Source organism: Stegodyphus dumicola, chromosome 10, assembly GCF_044657685.1.
Source record: "Stegodyphus dumicola isolate Sdum_Otavi_A_Nest chromosome 10, ASM4465768v1".
Lineage (NCBI taxonomy): Eukaryota > Metazoa > Arthropoda > Arachnida > Araneae > Eresidae > Stegodyphus > Stegodyphus dumicola.
The window spans coordinates 48,313,344-48,336,581 of record NC_140777.1 but is presented as its reverse complement, the minus strand read 5'-3'; the positions used below and the strand labels follow the sequence as shown (position 1 = coordinate 48,336,581).

Genomic DNA, 23,238 nt, shown 5'->3' with positions numbered 1-23,238 from the left:
TCGAATCTCGCGAACGGGCTGGCTGGGCGTTTTCGTGGTTTTCCCCATGTGTAACGTGTATACGAGCCAGGTTCCCTTAGAAAGTCTTCCACGAAGGCATTTCTTCCCTTAGGCAGATAGCCCTAGTGTGCTTTGTCGTATTCTCAATACACCAACACCACCACAGAATACTTGAACACGCAGGAAAATCTTTGGTTTGTTGTAAACTGGCGGGACAAAGCTAAATGGCTAGAACACTCAACACCGCTAACAAAAACCGCTAATAATCACAGCACAATGAGGCCTAGAATAGGCGGAAACGCTCTAAAACTTATTTCCGAAACTCTTGCTTAAATAGCACTTCTTTCAACCTTAACATGCATAAACTCTCGCTATCTCATTTCCATTCTGGCACGAAAAAGGTGAAAAGAGAGTAATAAGAAATTGCTAATTTAAAATCAAATACTAGTTAAAAATAAATAGATAAGCCTCACAGTATAATAAGAAAATATATTTTTGGATTTCATGTAACTTCTAACACTACACTATTGAGTTAATTGTAAAAGTCTGATATATCGATATATAGATAGAGAGATAGATAGATTGAGTGGGAGGAGGATAGGTAGACAAATAGCTAGATACATAGACAGAAGGATAGATATTGATATCCAAAATTATCCTTTATACATATAGTTATAAAATCATTCTTTGTGTCTTTACATGATTTCTGAAGCTGTCTTTTTCAATAGATTGATTTCTCAAAAGCCATAGAAAAAGTTAGAGAATTTCTTTGATTAAAAATGGTCGAGCTGCACATAAACTGAAAACTCGAACATGGATTCATCTGAATTTAAACAACATCTACAAAAAATATATAATTTGAAACATTTTGCGACAACTGAATTTAAAAGAAAGGGTTAAATCTAATCTTTTGGCATTAATAAAAATATGGTATCTTCTAACTCTGCCACACATATTACAACAAACTTCATTTTCTCACTGATACAATAAAGTTAGACAAACATTTAGTTCTACTTGATTTCTAACACAGTCTAGAAACGCAGGAGTATTTAGAAAAGGTATTTCGATAATCAACATCTTTTCCAAAGTTTTCCTGTAATTTCTGATATTATATAAAACATACTTACAAATCATACCGCTTATATCTTTAAATATCTGTGGCATTAAAATTAGAAAGTTTGGTCTGTCAGTTATTTGCTTAAAGCTTTTGGTTTAAATAAATTAATCAACTACACTTGCTCAATATTTACTTATGATGCATGAAAATAAACTCATACTCTCATGCATCAGAAAGAGGCCTTATTGTAGGGTTTCTCAACCACGGAGGAATTTCCCCTTCGTATGGGGATTCCAAATTTTCAGAGGGGAAACTCTCAGGTTTTATTTAGCTGTTAGCTATTTAGTTGAAATTTTATGGGTGTAGAAATCTACTTTTTTTCTAGTTTTGATATTTATGAATATTTTATGTACTTTTTCTTGCGTAATTTACAAAAATCGTGAAAAATTAATCTAAATTTTAATAAATGTTTATGTATGTTTCGCGTTTTGGATAGGAGGGAGGCGAATGATCGTCTATTAATGGTGAGAAGTGTTAATGAGAATCACCGCCTTAGTAAGTTTGTAAACCTTATATTCTTAGACAAAGACACAGATAGACACAGATCTTGCATGGAACGCTTGCGAGATAGTTTGTTCATCGGATGTACTGAACAGTCAAAGTACAATATCTTAGAATATGTATGCAAAAGCATATGTACAGTACAGTCTGCGCATACCGCAGTGACATAGCAAGATGCTCCTATGAACAGTAGAAATGTATACTCACATGCCCCGCCATGTCAGACATCCTAACCTCATTTGCATAACTGCCAGAGCAATTATATTGCTCAATATGTATCAAAATCGAATGTCACGTTGGACATAATAAAAACACTGAATCCGAACGCTGCACAAACTGTAAATGTAATACCACGTAACGCAAGTGTAACGTCATTTCTGAATAGTAATGTAAAGTCATATGCAATGTTGTATTGAATTACGTAACATAATATAGAAAATACTTACAGTACGCATTATATGCAAACACTGTCATAAATAAGTATCTATGTGCCTGTACAAAAATCTCACAGGTACAGCAGGACCTCTGCCTTGAGCACCTATAATGTCTATATATCAGGTCTGCCTGTACGCCATCCTGAAGCTCAATCACATAAAAGCAAGAGCAAATATAGTGTTATAAATGTGTTCTATATGCAATGTTGCTCCTGACAATGTATTTACAGAGTTGAATCTGCATAATGTAATTCGTAAATGTAATGTCAATAATGGTAATGTAATACCACTATTATCTCATACCTCATATATAATGTCAATTCCGTATCGCATAGTGTCAATATAAGCCATGCAATGTCATAATTATGTAAATATGTATATGCACAGCACTATTTATACGTTCACTGAAGTAATTTAGTTGCAACCGCCTTCTGCACACATGTAGTGCATATGTACTAGCCCAGCATGAAAGCTCTCCCAAGTTCATTTGCGTAATTACAGGAATAATTATTATGTTCTATATGTACCTATATGCAATCTCTAGCCAACTTTAGATAAGGGTGGACGTGGTGCTGTACTGATTAATCTTTACGGCAAAGGGACAGTGCCCACGTCCACCGTCACTTATCACTTATCACTTATCACTTCCTGATCTCTTTTCTATTCCGATACCATCACTTACACTATGAACCCTATATTTCAAACTTTGTTCTCAATGGCGGGCCCAAGTCGTCACAGACATTGGCCACTACTAAGGACAGGTGGTGGTGTGTATTGAGAATACGGCAAAGCACACTAGGGCTATCTGGCTAAGGGGATGGATGCCATCGTGCAGAACTTTCTAAGGGAAACTGGCTCGTATACACGTTACACATGGGGAAAACCACGAAAACGCCCATGCAGCCAGCCCGTTCTCGGGATTCGAACCACGGACCGAACTACCAGTGTTCAGCGATTTTACCGCTCGGCCGCTGGTGGGCCTACTAAGGACAGGAGAAGTAGTCACTTTATTAATCAAGCTCCTAAAAGGTGGGCCATCTTTGCCTCCTATGAAACGACGAACAGTTACAATCACCACTAGTCAGAGATTCGAATCCGGGCTCTTTAGAACATTATGGTATCCCCCTTTGGTATCGCAATAGTCAGCTCCCGTGACAATTATACCGTCTGGGCGGCTATTCCCAAATACTTGGTACTTGGCGGTAATACTTGGTATTCATGATAACCTTTGAATGTAAATGCGCTTAGAATCAGAGACTAAATTGAATCCTCTACTAATTATACATATGATCGCTATTCTCTGCTTCATTTGTGATAATCCGCACCATTCCATTATCGTTGTCTTTGGTTACGAGGTCAATGAAGTACAATTTGTCTGCTTTCTGTAATAGCGACCGTTTCTCATTAAGCTTTGCGTATGTATTTTGGCACGGTATAAAAGGTTGAGTGACCGACGTAGATTTCAATATCGTTTATCTAACAACCAAATCCCTTTTATGCATAACCATAGACAGAATTTCATCAGTTAAAGGCAATTTCTTTCCCTTCTGTGACACTATCCTGTTAGCATGCAAACAGATTCAGTGTCTTTAAATTGTTTCCAGAAGGCTAAGACGGTCTCTCTTAAAACCCTCAGATGTATGTTACTTTTAAAATTACCCGCCCTATTATAAACGACCAATAGCTCTCCACCTAAAAGATTTTCTAAAATATATTTTGGCCCAATAAATATGTTTCAGTTGTAAAACACTGAAATAAAGTCCTAAATTTCCGATGTTTGCGGGGAGAAATGTTCTTTATACAAAGCACATGACATGCGTTTTGATGACATTACAACAATATTGGCAATTTAGAAATCACATGGGATTGGATAATGGTTATAAGATCTGTTCTTACTTCATTCAGTGAACAAATAAATCAGATGAATATGTTGAGTAGTGAAATATCATTATTTATACGTATGCAAAGATACTGGATATGATAAAATATACGCTGCAATTGTCTTCCTAATATGACCTGTAAGATTGTATACTGAACGAAAAACAAGAATTCAGTGAAAAAAAAATAAAGCAAAGGACATTTAAAGGGAATTATATTTCACTTATATTTTGTTTTTGAGGTCGGTGACTTAATTGGCCGTAAATATTAATGTGAACACCAAACTACTGGGAATTACTAAATTAAACGTATAGACAGATTTTGTACTTCGTATGAAGGCCTGTAAATCTATGAAAATGTATGATAAACACTAATGAGCTCTGCGAAAGTGCTGAGATTACAGTATCAAGTAACACGGTTCGCTTGAATTATGTCACAAAAAATCTGTTTTGGCACGTGCTAGCTATGGATTTTAATTTTGCGCTAATTATTTGCATCATACGCTTCTAATTCTACAAAGAAAAGGTATCTAACAGTGAAAGGTTTAAATCAGTACCGAAATATTCGATACTATATACATAAATCTGATATGACTAATTTTATTTTCTCATTTTGTAGATTTGAACTGATTCCGGAATATGTAAAAGGCCATATTTTAAGATATTTGGACTTTTATATGCTTGTGATAAATTGTTAATAGCGTTAAGATTGTACTATTGCAAATCATTAGAATTAAGTTCTGCCTACTGAATTTATTCGGATTTGTGACTTGTTTTCAGACTTGAATTCGCTTCAGACACTTGCCGTTTTGACTTACAAATTCAACTATTTACACAGTGTAGCAATATTAAAAATCGGATGACAATCAACCAATTGACTAAGAATGGAATAACGAATTGCTAAATTAAGTTCTATTAATATATAAATTACCAGTCTTGATTCATTCGTAAGAATTTCTCTAGGACGGTTTTAAATTCGTTTGCATAATCATAAAGAGGGTAAAATTACTGCTAAAAAGTAATTAATGAATTATGCTTTGAAAACGTTTTTCAAATTTCTAGGTAGTGGGTACATAGTCATAGCACAAACTTAGCATCCATTATTCTACTGGTAATAAGAGGTACTGAAAGGAAAATGTATGGATTCATTTAATAAAATTATTAAATATTTTAGGGCAAAATATTATTAATTAAATGCTAATTTAAAATAGCGAAACACAAGTTAGTCTGCCGTTTTAATTTAAGGAAAAGAAACCCAGATTTAAATTTTATGCACGTGCATTTACCCTACTGCTTGCGTAATCCAAAAAAGCACAGCCGAAAATTAAACTAATTTTGAAATTATCTCAGTAGTTTAATGTGCAATTTAAATTTGGCCAAATAATAGAACACTAGTTATTGTTTTTACCATTGCTCAAGTTTCAGATCTATGAAATTCTGTTTCAAATTAAATCGCATTTCATATAAAAGTTTGCAATTTATTTTATATTAAATTATATCATATTTTACTAGGTATTGAGCTATTTTCTATATTATTTCCAATATTTAAAATTTCTTTTGATGGAGACAACTAATATATCTTTGCTCAGTCAGCAATATCGTTTCTTCTTTTCTGGAAACAAAATTTAAGATTTACAGTATCGGTATCAGTCTACAAGAAATGAACCGTGAAACGTTGGCTGCTTATTTTAATATCGTAGAGCATTCGAGAAATATTTACCTAGGAGAAGGAATACCTCCGTGTAGAACACTCTAAGGGAAACTGTCGCAAATTCACGTTACACACAAGGAAAACAAAAAAAAAAAAAAAAAAAAACATAGCCCCAGCCTATTTGCACGAATTCAAATCCAGAACGAACTACCAGTATTTAGCAGTCGTTTAACCACTCGCCCACTGGTGGGGCCTGAACAATCCAGAAACAGATTTTAAAACTATAAAAACCTTAAATGAAAAAGCAGGTACAAAAAAAAATCCGTAATTAATTTTATTCCTTTAAATTTCATATTTTTACTTTTTATCGAAAATTATTTCTTTACAAATATAAAGTAAAAAATTATATTACATATCCTTATTGCTATACTTACACATAAAATTAACCTAACTAATCAGTAAATGTATAGATAGGAATACATATATAAATATACATATAATTCTTAACTTTGGTTCTTTGAAAATTTCTTAACTTCTGGTTATATGTATATGTATGATACCGTGAAAGACCGAAATTGGAGAATGTCGACTTTCACCAGAGAATATCAACATTCACCAAATACGTTGGTGAAAGACCGAATATTTCACTACATTCTTGTATATTCGGACTCTCACCGGTGTATGTCGACAATCACAGATGTGCTCTGGTGAAAGTCGAAAAGAGAGGGCATAAAGTGTCATAATAGTTTAAGTTGTTGCAATAAACAAGATTTGAATCACATAATTTAGTAAGTTATTTATTACTGTTATTTTATTTTCTCATTTAGAACGTACGGTATAATTAACTTCTATTATTTTCCTTTCTCATTTTGAATGTATTGTGTGTTTTAGGTTCTCATGTATTTAATTTCTTATTTCAAGTCTCAAGTGCGTTTACTCGTGACTGAATTACGGAGAAGAAAATATAATATTGTTATATGTTCAACATTCACCATTAGTACATGGTGAATGTCGACATTGACCGGTGTAAGTCAGAAATAAGAGTATTTGGAAAATATTTCGGACATACACCAAGAGACTATGTGAATGTTAACATTCACCGGTGAAAGTCGACATTCTCCAGATTTCGGTGTTTCACCGTAACATGTATATGTAACCAACAGTTAAGAAATTTCAAAATAAGATTATAAATAATTAATCTGCATTCCTTGAAATAGACCAAAGAAGAAGGACACGAAAATAGACGATGAAATTTCAACAGCTTGTTATATAATTTACGTTATGGTGTTTTATTGAACTGTTTTGTTTTTTACTTCAGTTTTAATGTATGTACTTTTTATTAGAATGTTAATCTATTTTGCTTTCACTTTTTATTTAATTCTCTTCACTATGTATATAAAATTTCTTTCCGATGCGGTATAGAACAGAAGAATATTTTTTTCAAATGCAATTCATTAGGAAAAGTATAAATTGTCTAAAGTTTGTTAGAAAGCTTGTTTTATTATTTATGTTACGGTATTTTATTGAATCTGTGTTTTTTTAACTTCAGTTTTGATGTATTTACTTCCTGTTAGAATGTTAATCTGCTTTGCTTTCATTTTTGTATTTAATTCTCTTCATTAGATATATACAATTTCTTTTTGATGTGGAATAGAAGAGAATATTTCTTCAATTTAAATTTATTGTAAAAATACAAATTTTCAATCGTATACGTAGAAAATAATACAAAAGCACTTTTTACGATAAATTCAAAACCAAACTTCTATATTTACCATGCAGTAAAATATTTCACGAATTTTTCTACCGTTGAGCGCCGATTGTTCATTTTAGCGTGAAGAAATTCTTTTCCATATCATGGTGTTAAATCGTGCAAATGCAATTTTGTAAGATACACACGCTTTCGAACGCTTCCAAACTTCCTTTTTTAGATCGTTATTAAACATCCGAGATATTTCAAGCGCACTCCTATTTCAATCCGTGCGCACCAATAACTTTTCTTGCCCTTCTTCTGTTAAAGGCCAAGTTATAGATTTAGCCATTCGGGGAAATACTCAAAATATCAATATTTGCTTGTACCCCGCATTCTCGAAATCTTAAAAACCAATTATCGTTATATACTGTAAGTTATGATTAATTATAAAGATTTACCATAAGTAACATTTCAAAATTTCTCAATTGGGTATGGAATGAATGATCTAATTATTTAAATTTGAAAGAAATTTTCCGTGCTTCTTTTTATTATAACAAGCTTTTATTTAGTTCACTCTTGATGATTGTCGCTATGGTCTGGAAGTCTGTCATTCATTTTAATAAGTTCTTGATAAAAGAAGGTCCGAATTTCGATGACACATGCCTATTATGTGTTTTTTGAGTATTTTACTCTTCTAAAGCGTTTCTAAACTTTTAGAACATTTCTGGCGTATTTTAGGACATTTGAGATATTTTGATGCATATTGTATTAATAGAAACTGAAAAACGAAACTACTCTTGAAATAATTCAACTCCTATTGACCCATATTTACTAGGCAGGCACATCCTGTCTATGAAATACTGATTATGTGATTTGTTATGCTTTATCACTACAGGCGTATTTCATGGGTGTCATTGCTAAAGAGTTTTCGATACTTGCTTTTCTTAGCTCTTTGGCTCATTTTGTGCATGTTCCGTTCCATAGGATTATATGCAGAAGGAAAAAAAAACATTTCCACAAACATATTTTTGGAGCTACACACTGAGAACTGTGTTCAATACCTAAACGCAATAAATTCCAATGTTTTTTTTTTTTTTTTTTTTTTTTTTTTTTTTTAACATAAGATATATTTTTTTGATTATTTTGTATAAACAATTATTGCAAATAAGAAAATACTTATTAACCACTGAAAGATGATTTTTCTCTTTAGTAATTTTATTCATAAAATGTCATTGAGACTAAAAAGATGAAGATATAAATAGATTAAAAATGTTTTTTTTTTAAGAAATAAGCTTTTATCTGCAGTTCATAAAGTAATTAATTAACTGAAAGGAGAAAAATTATTTATCATCTAGTTTAATAGGAGCAAGGGATTAAATGCTCTCTTTAAAAAATTCATCTGCTGTTATAAATTATAAATAATAAAAGATTTTGCGCTTGAATAGCAAAGCTTAATAATTGAAATACATTGTCAATTTATAAGACCATAAATTTATACAGTTATCAAGGACACCCTATGATTTTATTATATATGATATAAAATTATAGAAGAATTTTGTAGAGAGAACCATTTAATATCTTGCTCCCATTAAGATTCAAAATAAATTTCTTTTTTACTTTAGTTCATTAATTATTTCATGAGGTTTAGTAAAAGCTTACTTCTAAATTCTATCTTTAAAATGATTATATTTAGATAAGCATATACAAATGAAGTATTAATAACACTGAAGTTTTAGTGAGAATAATAAATAATCAAATAAATGGGGAAAAATTAAGAAATTAAATAGTTGAACTTATAACTCCACTTTTAAAGAATCTGATGCTGACACCACAGGAGTTGTACGAAGACCTATTAAATTCTAATATTTTTGCTGCACTTCATTTAAACTTATTTTCTCGAATTATTCTAACTTAATAAACCGATTCGTCAGGACGAGTTGAAAATGACATCAAAAGTTTAAAATTCTGAAATTAAATATCCTGATTAATTTTTATCCGACTGAAGTCAAACTGATTTTTTTTTCAGAAATGAGTGTAAATTGTTCCCAAATATACGTATAGAAACTTGGAGACAGCACTAAAGGTTTGATTTCAATTATTTGTCTAAAAAAGTTTCTTTAATTTGACACTACCATGATATGAACGTTATTTTCGTAACTTTAAACACTTCTATAACTGGAAGTATATAACTACCACCAACGACTGCGAAAATAAAGGACGGGAAAGGATTCTTAAACTGCGTAAGGGAAGTTAATACATATACTTTATGTTATTCTGTCGATAGCAGTAAAAACGGACATGCATAGATAGATACTATATGTTATAGCAGATTCATATGCAAAACTTGAACATTCTACGGCTAATCGTTTTTGAATTATACAAGATAAATACATACGTACGTACATTCGTCACGAAAAAATTCATTTTTAACCCATTATACAATCTATTTTGGAATAAAGAAAAATTTATTCTGTCCGCGCAATCAAACGTCACGCAAAAAAATAATCAAAATGGTTTGAGGAATCGTCAAAATGATTTTTTTTTTTTTAAATCTAATAGGTGAAATGTTTCTCAAGTACAGTACTTGTTACAAGGAAGTAAAAGGTGTTTTATCAAAACAATTTCAACGAAACTACACTAATACCATGCTTGGTTTGGTTTATTTGATTATGGAAAAGCACTCGTGGGCTATCTGCCTAAGGAGAGGGATGCCTTCGTAGAAGACGTTCTATAGGAAACGGGTTCATTTATACGTGTTAAACATAGGTAAAATCACGTAAATGCCCATACAGCCCGTTCGCTGGGATGCGATCCCCGCTAACAGCATTCAGCGACTCCATTTACATGAATTTTTAAATGCATATATTTGTAAGAGTTTTGTGCAATTCTTTCTAAAGAAAAACTGAGCAAGCAACATGATGCGGAAATAATTTTACTCAATACATTTTATTAAAATAATAGTGAAAATATCTTTAGTGCAGAAACCTAATATAAATGTTAATGTGTCTGAAGATTTAAAGCCCTAAAATAAGCATAAATAAATTCATTTTTCTTTCATTCTCACCATACAGTATAATTATGGATTTTATTTTCACTAATATGTGCTTTCTACTAAGAAAAGTTACAGTTAGTAACCGCATTTATATTGAAAGTCAAAACTCTATGACTTAAAACAGTTTTACCCCGAACAAATGAACGCTAATTATTCCCAACCACAGCAGTAGAAATCGCCAGATTTTTACAATATGTCAAACTCTGAAAATCATACGCATAATCATTCTTCAGGCAATCATGTTCATAACAGCCTTTCGTAAAAGCAAATTGTCATTTTTTATGCATTATTTTTACTGCTTTTCAAGTTCGGGTGTATAAAACTCGTAATATGTTTTGCATTAAAATAAATTTTAAATTAAGCGGCTGGGAAATTTGCGAGCAGTGGAAGAAACTTCGGAAAAACTTCTGAAAGAATACATTATTTGAAGTAAGTTGGCTAAAGAGAGCAATGATGAAATGCATTTGTTAGATAGCTGGTGAATAATGCCGTGGTGGTGTGCGATGCTGAGTTAGTGCAGTTCTTTGATGTGAAAGACTGATTTTTAAGTAAAAACTAATTGTTGTGTACATGAAGAGAAGAAAAGCGCAAGCACAAAAACATTGCGGGAGGTTTTGGAGATGAAAATGTATTATATAGATAATTAATATTTAAAATTTTAATTTTAAATTACTTAAGTATGTTTTCTTTAGATATATTATAATGTTTGCTGACGAAAAATATCAACATTATACTTTTTAGGGTCCACTTACGGCTGCATTTCATTGACCTCAAATTTCAAACTTTATGACTCATGCAGATGATAATTTGAACACTTATTTCGAAATTAATGTTTTTCTAACATAAAGAGCCATCTTTCAGAAATCAGCATTCGAGCATCTAGCATACGCAGTTATTTTCTTTAGCTTTTACTTGAGAACCACCAAATAATGATCTTCTAAAAACGTTATGAGAAATGTGATTAATATATTTGATTACTAACTTCTTGGTGACATTTTTTTTTCATTTATGGAATCGATATAGTCTTTTACATCATACGACACATTTTAACTAAACGGTATATTGTGACCATTATTAATCTAAAATCATTGTTACAATGAAATATGTTTATATCCAAAAAAGCTATTACAATGCTTCAAAGATCTGAATTCATTTCCATTTATGATGCTGTTTTTATATTATTCTTAATTTTCAAGTAAAAGTTTAATTATAATATAATTTTTACCTGATTATATATTTTTTTATCTTTGTTACCTATATTTTTTTTATCTTTTCATTTATTTTCTTTTTTTTACACTAGTTATCGCTTTATTTAACTTTGCCAGTTTGACGCATGTATACATCTTTAACTTTTGTGCATGCATCACGCATAATGTTTCGTATATAATTCAAGTTATATTGTATTTTCTCCCTCGTTTCCGCTCGCCTTCGTGGTGTAACGATAGCACACTCGGTGCGTATTCGAAAGGTCCAAGTTCGAGTCTCGGCAAGGGCATTGCTCATTTTTCAAATTTTCTGCTTCAAAATAATCAAATGACCCTACAGTGACGCCCAAACTAAAACGTGGTGGATGATGATACTTCACCACCAGGATTTGGCGAGTTGGTCCCCTAATCCCTAGTCGCTCTTCAAAACGTGGAGTATATAAGTTATTGTCTCCCCTTATTCTGGATGTCTTCAGGATGTAACGATAGCACACTCGGCGCCTGTTCGAGAAGTCCAGGTTCGACTCCCAGAGTAGGCACTGCACATTTATCACGTCTATAGCATCAAAAAATTTCCTAATGACTCTACAAAGCACTGTTAAACAGTGACACTGAGTCTGATAACTTTTTCTTGCTCTTGTACATCTGAGATTATTGCATATTCTGCTAACTAAAATTTGTATTCAGCATCGTCACAGTAAAATCGAAAACTTTTATTACAAGCTACAAATAAATTTGCAATTTATAAGCCTTAGGACATTTTCAAGTTATAAAGACAAAATAATATATCTGAAGTTCATAATTCGTTATGCATAACAAATCAACATTACATCTTTAAAAATTAGAAAGCGAAATTAAACATTGTGCGATAAAACTCCGATAGCGACATTCTGCGCAAAGACGACGCCTTTTACATCATTTGAAGCATCTTGTAGCATATTTAAGCGCTTTGGAGAGTAAAAAGTTTTTACTTGATCAAAAACATTAATCTTACCGTCATTTTCTGATTAGATATCGGAAAACCGCAAGCGAAATCGCTTTGGTTAACGTAAGAGAAATCTTTATTCGCAGAACAACACCAAAATATCCGTTTCTGAAGAAGAGCCATCTTTCTCTGAAAAGAATCTCCGTTATCTATTTAAAAAATCAAAAAAGTGGCTTAAAATTATGACGCAAAGCAGCAAGTATTGACGTGCGTTGAACGATCAATAACAGCAGGGAATTATGTGATAGGAGATATAGACTTCTAGGATAACAATAAAAATAAAGAAAGAAGAAGATGGGAGGCGAATAATATTTGCCGACGTGGTACAATAAGACCTGGTATGAACCGTCAGTGAGATGTTGAGGATCTTAATGAGTCTGAATAGTTGGCAACGAAGTTATGCCTTGGCCATGAGCAGAGCTGTTGGATTGTTGGAAGAAGTATTGATATTTTGGGGAAGACAATTCTTATCAGGTCTTTCGCATAATATTTATCCGCTGTCTATATTGCTCTTTGTGGCGGCTTTAAATGTTTTGTGAACAGCAAGTGGGTTTTACGCTGATTTATGATTTAATTTATGTTGCTATGATTATCGAGAAAATAAAAAGTAAATGTGATATCGTTTAAAATAGTCTTTTCGTTGTTAAATGTAAATTAATAGCATTTTTTATCAAACTATAATTTCCACTATATTTTCGATCAGAATAATTTAATGCTTTTGATTTAAAAATACAGAATAACTCGCTTATAACAATCCTTGATTTAACAGAGAAATCAGAAATACTTGTTTAGTATAATTGTAAGTCTATGAAAACATAACTGTTTTTAACGAGCAAACCCTGGTTATAGCGAGGATATTTTGTGGCTCATACCATTTCTGTTGACTTGCACCTCTCCAGATCAGGTATCCTTTTTCGTAAAAATTGCATTTACTTTCCGAAGTCCATTGAAAATTGGTGATGAGTAATAAATCCTGTAAACGCGTGATAGCGGCCTTTCGATAGAAATTAATAGAGGAGAATTTGAAATTTATGTATCCGTTGACGACAATCTTATCACTTACGAGAGACCTATTCTTGAGGATATTATTATCAAGCTGGAACCGCCCTAACATACTCAATGGTTTTTGATTGGGCAGAGAAAATTCAAAATTATTTTAAAATCAGGGCTGCAAATGGCGATGTTTTTCGGACCGTGAGCATTCTCCGAAGAACGATAACCCAAGAGAGAGACAATAATACAGTACAAAGCAAATTGACTATTATATTTTGTAATGTACAGAAATAAAAAATAAATAAAGTAAGATATATAATACAATAAGTATGTATGTATTTTTATGATTTTTTTCACGAACCTGTCTTTTACGAGTACTCGGATATAATGAGAAAATATCGAAGCCCCTTCGCTTTCGTTATATGCGAGTTCGGCTGTATCTACTTAGATACACACACACAAACACATATATATACACAAGAATTTGGAATAGAAACGGATTGTGTTTCAAAATTAATTATATATATATATATATATATATATATATATATATTACTAAAATTAATCTTAGGAGATAATATAATCAAAATTTCTTTAGTAAATAAATTATTATTAACTTACTTTGCACCAATTTCGCAAGTAGTAGAATTAATCGATTTCGCATTAAATGAATTTAAGATCATACACACATATATATATATATATACAGGGGTTGAACAAAAATAGGGAAACACATTTAAAAAACATGTTTCTTTGCTTAATATGGTGTAGGAAACCCATTGGCATCCAAAACAGCTTGCAGTCTTCTCGGAATGGATAAATACAGTTCCTGTATGTTTGCCAACGGAATATTATACCATTCTTCCTGCAAAACGGTCGCAAGTTCAGATAACGATGTTGGCGGTGGATAACGAGAACGCACTTTCCGTTCCAAAGTAGACCACAAAGGTTCGATAATATTCAGGTCTGGTGACTGTGGTGGCCAGGGAAGATGGGACAACTCATCCTCGTGCTCAGAAAACCAGTCCTGGACAATGTGAGCTGTGTGAACAGGGGCTTTGACGTCTTGGAAGACACCATCACCATGGGGGAACAAAGTTTGTACCATGGGATGAACTTGATCAGCCAAAATGTTCACATAAGTCTTGGCAGTCATGTGCCCTGACACAGTTATCATGGGGCAAGCAGAGAAACACGATATGGCTGCCCAAACCATAACAGAACCCCCGCCATGTTTCAATCTTGGCAACAAGCAGTCTGTATTATAGGCTTGAGATGGCGTTCTCCAGACGTAAACTCGGCCAGAAGTGGGAAACAATGTGAAAGAAGACTCGTCAGACCATATTACTCGCTTCCACTGCTCTATAGTCCAGGCTTTATGACTTAAACACCACCTTTTCCTGTTACGGGCATTAGCATCACTGATGAGTGGCTTCTCAATTGCAGCACGGCCAGCAATTCCCTGTTTATGAAGCTCCCTTCTAATTGTTTTGGTACTCACAGGGTTCGGTAACACTACATTCATTTCAGCAGTAACTTTTGCAGCTGTGGTCTTCTTATTTTTCGTCATAATTGCCCTTAATGATCGTCTGTCACGATCACTCAGGACACACTTTCGTCCGCGCTGTGATTTAGCAGATGATGTTTTTCCGCTTTTCAAATATGCGGAATAAATCTTCGATACAGTGTCTCTTTAAGCACTAAACACCTCGGCTACCTTGCTTACGGAAGCACCTACCATACGTGCTCCAACAATTTTCCCACGTTCGAAGTCTGTTAACTCTGACATAATGCAATGACAACCTCACATAACAGTACTCCGACAACAACTGAACTGTTTAGCACATTTACGAAGTTGTATAGGAGGCGTCAGTAGTCAAAAACGCCAGCGCCACCTACATATTTCATTAAAATCAATCTTTCTTTTTAAACATGCATTTCACAAGGTGTTTCCATATTTTTGTCCATCCACTGTATATATATATATAATAGTAGTAGTAGGTATATATATATATATACATTCATTGTGAAATATACATGCGTTCTATTCCAGTTTTTTGTGTCCGCGAGAATATTCAGTTCGTAATGTGCAGGATTCATTGTGTATTTAAGGTCATAACTGTAGTAGCTATTTATTGCCATAACTATAGTAACTATATCTTAGCAGAATAACGAAAGGGTTTTGGAATTGAATTTAGGCAAAATATGGGGTTCACTTTAGATTATTAAATTCCGCAAAAATTTAAATATCCTTTTTATAAACATTTTATTAAATTAATTAGAAGGTATTCCTTATGCTGCAAAACAAATCTCCATTTTCGGGTGCTTAAAGTAGCTTAAACGAAACATAAGTAGCTTTCTCGACTATACAGGTGGTTCACTTAAGCTGTCTCAGTCATTTAAATGGATAAACGTCGGCTATCAAAAAATAATCTTAGCAGAGGCTTGTGCTAGGACGGAAACTGAAAGTCACGCTTCTAAAAGGTCTAACTCTAAAACATTTAAAGACTCTGCTTAAATACGTATTGATAATTTGCATTCTGGTGAAGACTACGGAAAGAAGAAATTATTGTAAAAGTTCATATTATAATGCCTGGTTAATTAACATAAAACTAACCAAAACACACAGCGAACACTGTCTAAACTCTGTATCAATTCTGACATATGGCTTTCTACATAAATTTCGAATATATTACTCGTATTGTTTGTGACATTAATTTAAGGACGGTTTGGAAACGCATCTCATTAAAATTTATCAGCATACATTTATATTATGCTAAGCAGTTAAATACACGAAAGAACCTGAGATGATTTAAATTTAATTTCAGATTTCCTTCTTATCCATGTGCATATGATCCTGTTTCCGTTAGAATGTCCTCCACGAAGACATCCCTCCCCATAGACAGATAGCCCTAGTTTGCCTTGTTGTAATCTCAATAAATACAACTTTTTTAGCCTTACCTACCGAGGCGTTTACATTGCAATTGCGGAGAGTAATATAAATACGATTCATATTAATAATAAATATGTACGAATTCTATTTAATTTACATTATTAATTACAATTATTACGATGATTGTAATTAGCTGAGATGAGTAGCATAATGACTTTTAAAATTACATGAACTATTTAACAGAATTCAATTCTTCATCATTATTCTTTATTTGTAACAGCAATAAGTATGATTTTTAAATTAATTTTTCCCATTAACTATTAGTTTATTCTGAATGAATACTTGAGATAAAATTTTATATTTTCTTCTGCACTTTATTTCAAAAACATTTAGGAAACAGATATGCACAGCAATTACGCAACTATATGTAAACTATTGAGGCAGATGTGGATAAATTATAAGATTAAAAAATTAACAATTTTGGAAAAAAAATACTATTACTATTAGTCAAGTTTAAAACAATAGTTTTCTGAAAACATATATCTTCTTGCTATATTTCTTAATAATCGCAACAATTAGTTAAAAGTTACTTAATTAATTAAAGCCATTATCATACTGTATGATAACTATATATTATTTTTAAATGCACTTACCTTCGCTAGTAGAAAACACCTTATATACTTCCAATAGCTTCTTACTCTTGCAGAACCCAAATGCGAAATCCTGGTGGTGAAGAATTATTGTCCACCACTTTTTAGTTCGGGCGCCACTTGTAGAGTCATTAGAATTTTGAAGCACGAGATGTGAAAAAAGTGCAGTGCCCTCGCCGTGAGTCGAACCCGTACCTCTTGAATATGCGCAGAGATTATAAGCAAAATAAAATAAAAACATCTGCCCTGAAGATAATGATAGTGCTGACAGATTAACTTCCAATTCATTGCGCCCCTCGGCGTTAAAGATAAACAAAGTTTAGATAAACAAAGGATATGCCTTTATCCATTTTTTGCAGCAATTCCACTTTTTGTTTGATGGACATCGGAACATGCTTTCGCTTTGTAGATCTTTTGATAGCTCCAGAATCGAAATTCTTTTTGACATAATCGAAAGTTCAAGCGTACTTTTATAAAATTGCTCTAACAGTCTGCAAAAAATAATAAGCCGGATCCAATTCGAAGATTAAGGAACAACGCAATCTGCAACATTAACTGAATTAGATAATTTTAGCTTAGCTTATACCGTCCCTTATACATTAAACGCGCATTCGTAAACGTATTTTGCGCACGCGCACACGCCTATTCGCAGCCATAAACGTCTTACGCGCATGCGTCAACGCTACGCATGCGCAGAAAGTTTGTAGCTTTGAGGTCCGGATTATAGATCATACCGGATTATGGGTGTCCGAATTAACGACTTTTGACTGTATCAGCATTATTATCAGCTTAGTATATAGCAGCAGTAGCAGTTTTGTAATATTTAGCATTGTATCAGTTTGTAGTACTGTTTGTAAGTATTCTAGTAGTAGTTTTGTAGTATTGTAGTATTGTATTTGTAGCAGTAGTAGTTTTGTAGTGGTGTTTACTTCTTTGGTTTTCTATTGTTATCGCTATCTGTATGTGTTTTGTTCTAATTATGTCTATGTTATTATAGTATTTATTCAAAACTGGCACTTGCACCTTTGTAATCTTATGCTTTGTCAAAACTACAAATGTACCCTTTATTTACCTATTTATTTATTTATATTTTGAGCCCTTGTCTGGCCATGTATTTGTTGAACTTTGACTCAATAAATACTAGGCCCGGGCGGTTGGTGTGAACATGCTTCTGGGGGCTTCTTTGGTGTTTTGGACTGCTACCTGGATGGCCTGGTCGCTGGGTTTCGGTGTATGGTGCGAGGCGCCTGTGTGGCCCATCTGGCTCAAGATAGAGGTGGACGTGTTGCATATGCCAGTTAACCATGACGGTAAAGGGATGGTGCACACGTCCCCCGTCAACTATCAACTATCAACTATATGCGCAGAGAGTGCTACTATTAGACCACAAAGTTATGCTGGAAGGAGGACCAAAATATCTTATAAAATATTTTAACAATTAGTTTTCTTTTCATTTCTTTCCTTTTTAAAACAACCGAAATTTAGATAACTGGAGCAGTCTAACGCCGAACGTACGAGATAGCCTCGATTTAAGGATAGTTTTTACTTGCCTTGTTGGAAAATTATAAAGTCAATAAAAAATTATCCTCTTTTACAGAAATTTAAATAACATTTTATTTTCATTCTGTATGTGTGTATTTAAAGCGTAAAACACCAGAAACAAAGTTATTAATCTTAATACTTTTAATTTATTTCTTCCTTTTTGTCATATCCCTTCGTTTGTAAGAATGTTCGATTAGCAGTCTAGAGATTGAGCTCGAACCCTGCCTAAAGCGTTAATAAATTTTTATGTTTCCTGGCATCAAAAAATTCTAAATAGTTCTAAAAGTGGTGCCTGAACTAAAATATGATGGATGATCATTCGTCACCACGAGAATTTGACGATTCTGTCCTCGCCTTCGCCGTCACCCTTTAAGTTTAGGAGAATGTAAGCTATTTTCTTCCTCCTCAACGCATGTCTTCGTGGAGTAATCGGAAACACGTCCATTTAATGGTATTTAGAAGATTCGGAGCTCGAGTCCTGGCAAGGGCTTTGCACATTTTGCACATATCCTGCTTCGACAGACCTAATGACTCTATATCAAGCTTAAAAGGGAATTAATATAATTGTTTTATTTTAAAATACAGCTGAATTATTTAATATTTACTTCTGTTCTTTCAATTTCGTTAAATAAGGCTTTTCTTAATTATAATATGAAATAGTATTCAGTTTAACACTTATGTTGATTTTCTAGGAATCAAAGTGTTAAATAAGAAAACTTTTATTAAAAAATTAATAGTAGGAACAAAAAAGAAAAAAATTAATTTATCTTTCATCTTAACTTAAAGTCATGATATACATTTAATGTACGTACTGAAAAGGTCCGTACATTAAATGCAACACATATTTAATCCAACACATATTTAAGCTGGTGCTCGCTAATAACCATAAATATCGGTACATATTATTGGTTTCGAACTACTTCATTTGTATCATAAGTTCGGGTTTAAAAATTAAGATTATCCTACCTAAGGAAACGTCGTAGCGTGCAGGAATATTTAAGAGGTCTTAAAAATAAATATATATATATATATTTAAATAGATAAAAACATGCCAATGTGCGAGATGTAAATACATGTAAAATCCTTATTAAAATTACTAAAATGAAAGTAGCCACGAAAAAACAGTAAATCAAAAATATATTAACAAATCAGAAATGTATCATCCCTACTTAATGTTTCAAATATATATATAATGCATTTTTTTAAAACTGAATGGAAACTTGCTTTTAACACCCTAGTTTTCTACACAGCAGAGTTTCCAGGTGTAAACTGTCATTTTGGTACCCCGTCTTGATTCATATCTCTGCAGCGAGATCAACAATGCTTTGTCTTGTTTCCAAACTTCTGCTCAAATATGGGTTATTCATTGTAAAACGTATCAATAATTTCCATTAATGCAACCAATCGTTTACTTAGCTCGAACATGTTAATCGTGCAATCGGAACAAATCATTCGATATTTCCAACCACTCAGATACCATTCATCAATCCTTGAAACCCTTCAATAGATCGATTGTAATAAGGTATAGAAATTTTAGCAACTTTGTGGGTTCGGGAGAAAGACATCGCTATGATTCATTTAACCCTTTCCGGCACGCTACCTTTTAAAGTTGGAGTTTTGATTAAAAAAAAAAGGTAGGCAGTCTAATTAGGCCTAAAGGAGTACACAAGCAAAATTTTGTGAAGATAGCACTTATCTTTTAATTCTGTGGGTGTGCCCAAAGTGGGCACACTGATTGAATAGAGCTTCGAAAAGAGTGCTGAAACGAGCATAACAATGCTTCAGTTCATTAACAACAGTCAATGTTTGACCAATGAGATGCGGAGAAAGAAGAATACAGATTTTCAGTTGTCCTAGATTATCGGTGATCCCGGTCTGGGCCCACCTAGGGTTCGCCGTTTGATTTTAGGCAAGATTTCAAGGTAAAAATTTACAACTAATAAAGAAAGAGAGATTCGCATACAGCCAAAAAAATAACATAGAAATTTCTTTTCAAACAATTCCTTTTATAACCTAAAAAAATTTGGAAGATTTCTTTAAAAAATGAGGGTCTTAAAAAACTAACCATAGCTAAAATATATGGACTGGTTTGTGTTGAGCTGCCATCTACTAAATAAAGAAGGTTCAGAGTAACCAATAGTAACCTATAAATCCTTTTTCCTTCAATTTTTCTGTGCATACAGAAGGAAATTTTTAGGTGTGTCCAGACCGGACACACTGTGCCGCAAAGAGTTAAAGAATGTACTTTTAAAAGGAAACGAAATAATTAGCTTAAATAAGGAAAACGTTATAGTTAACTGCTGGTTCTTTCATTTGGAACCCGATTCTGATTTACAAAGACGTTTATGTCACAGTGGTAAGCGCAATATAAAACGTAATCCTTGACGTGAAAGTTGTAATGCTTGATTAAAAGAATGCATCTGTGTCTAGGAGCATATTTGTTGACGCAGTTTTGAAATTCTGAAAGCTATATACCAAGCGCTATACTTCAGCCTGTATTGTCTTTATCACTGTGGCCGTAACGCTAAAGTTACACAACTTCATTTCGTTTGCTTCCTGTTAAGATTCATAAAGCTCGTTTCTTCATATATTCTTTCAGAAATCTTCTAAGTCAGCGTTGTATCAGATCAGGGTCAATAAAAAGAGCACTAGGTAAGCGTTCATCGTATGCTAACAGTAGCATATCTGAATGAAAATGAAATATGTATTAGTTTTTAAATATAAATCTCATTGACAGTAATTTAAATTGAATATCATGGAGCTTTTACCTTTAATAAATATGCTCAAGAATATTGTTTAATGTTTCGTAGTCCTTTTTGCTATTTCTTGCATATTTTTTTAAGGTTTTAGAGCTTCCTTTTTTTGTCTTTCTTTTTTTTTTAAATTCCAGCTCATTAAATTAACAAAAGGGGAAAATTTTCTTTGATGTTTGTAAATTATTTACGCTAAGCGCCTAGGATAAACGTTAAAATAAAAAAAAATGTCGCCCTTTGAAGGGAGAGGAAAAAACTTTTTTTTTTTCTCTTTTTTTTTTCTCTTTGATCTTTGACTCATTAATGTTGTTTGCTTTAATCGCTGCCTCAATGAACATTGATGACTCTATTTTTAGCATTCTTTTTATTCTTTTTAAATCCATGGTTTATTTTTCAAATGTAAAGTTTAGCTTAATTCTTGCATCTTTATAATAAATGCTTTAAACCCATTGCACAATCTTTCAAAGAATTAATCAAGTCAGATGCTATTCATAAACATAAATCCTTAATGCGTTCTGTGAGGACTAAAGTCAGAATAAATCTCTCACAGCATTAGTACAACATTCATAAAGAATTTTAAAGAAATTAAATGATTTGAAGCGTTTGATACATTAATAAAAAACTCAATTAAAATAATTTTAAATTACCGCTATTTACTGTTGACGAAATACCTAAAATTTCTTCAGATCCATAGATTAATCTCCGACGTACATGGGGATGTAGGCGTGGTTGTTACCCATTGTTTTTAGACCTTGAAGAGCAGTATATACTTCAAAGTAGTCTAATAATGATTAAGGCCAAGTCTATTTTATTGTAGTTATGATCAAGAATGCTCAAGAATGCGAACTCCAAGTTTCTAATACACATCTTACACCAATTTGTCTAAATCACAATTTACCTCATGATCGAGATAGGTCGAAAACTTGTTTTGATCTTATTCCGTTGTGAATCTAATAGAGGCAAGATAAGAAACAAATGTAATTTAAACACATTCTTTCCTCCTCGATTACAGCTATTATAAATTTTAATCTTATCCATACTGTTTACTGTATGTCGATGTCTCTTCTCGCTGTCACGATTCTCTTTTCGATCCTATACCGTTCTTGAGTTTGCTTTGTTGGACTTGTGTGTATGTCGACTTTAGGCCTTTTTAAAGCTGTCGTCTTCTTTGGTATAATGGCTAACGACACTGGCTGCTGTATCTTTGAGAGTACAGAGAAGATACACTGGGATAGAAAAATACAGAAGGCACACTATCTGTGCAGTATAAAGACATTTAAAATACTGGTTAGCCGAAAGTTCTTTTGAAATATTTCGTGAAAGGAAGGAGTCCCATAAAACCGTCCCGTAGAGTATTTTTCATCACAATTGAGCGGCAGCTATACATTTAGTGAGGTAAGGAACCTATGAAACCATTGTTGGCGTTCCTAAATTCCATCCACTGCGTAAGATCAACAGGCTAAGCACTCCATCCACTGCACTGCATAAGACACGCCTCATCGTGTTGATAATATGCAGTGCCAATTATATATAATTTAACATGGACTTTGTGGAAGTAACAAACCTGTTTAATCCTTCATTCATTATTACACTGCAGAGATATTATAATTTTAATTATCCAGTTATTATTTAGATTTTCTGCTTTCCATTTCCTCACGAGAAACCATATGAGTTAGGTAGTAGTTAATAAATATAATGTGACTTCTGATATGGCATTAAAATTCTGAATTTGAATTTATACACAAAAACGATATTTTCATTTTCATTTAATAATAATTGGTGCCCGATTTCGTTGATGATACCAAGCGGCTCGCATGGGGTTTGGTCAGCGAAAGCTCAGTGATCAACTGAAAGTCTTTTGCAAGCTGCCTTTTTCTGCTCCAGTGCCATATATC

The 23,238-nt window shown here is 32.9% G+C and overlaps 1 protein-coding gene across 2 annotated transcripts in view; it reads left to right on the top strand.

Moving 5' to 3' along the window:
• The window catches only part of LOC118187321 (uncharacterized), a 1,290,260-nt gene that overhangs the window by 116,097 nt on the left and 1,150,925 nt on the right, over window positions 1-23,238 (top strand). The window lies entirely within an intron of this gene.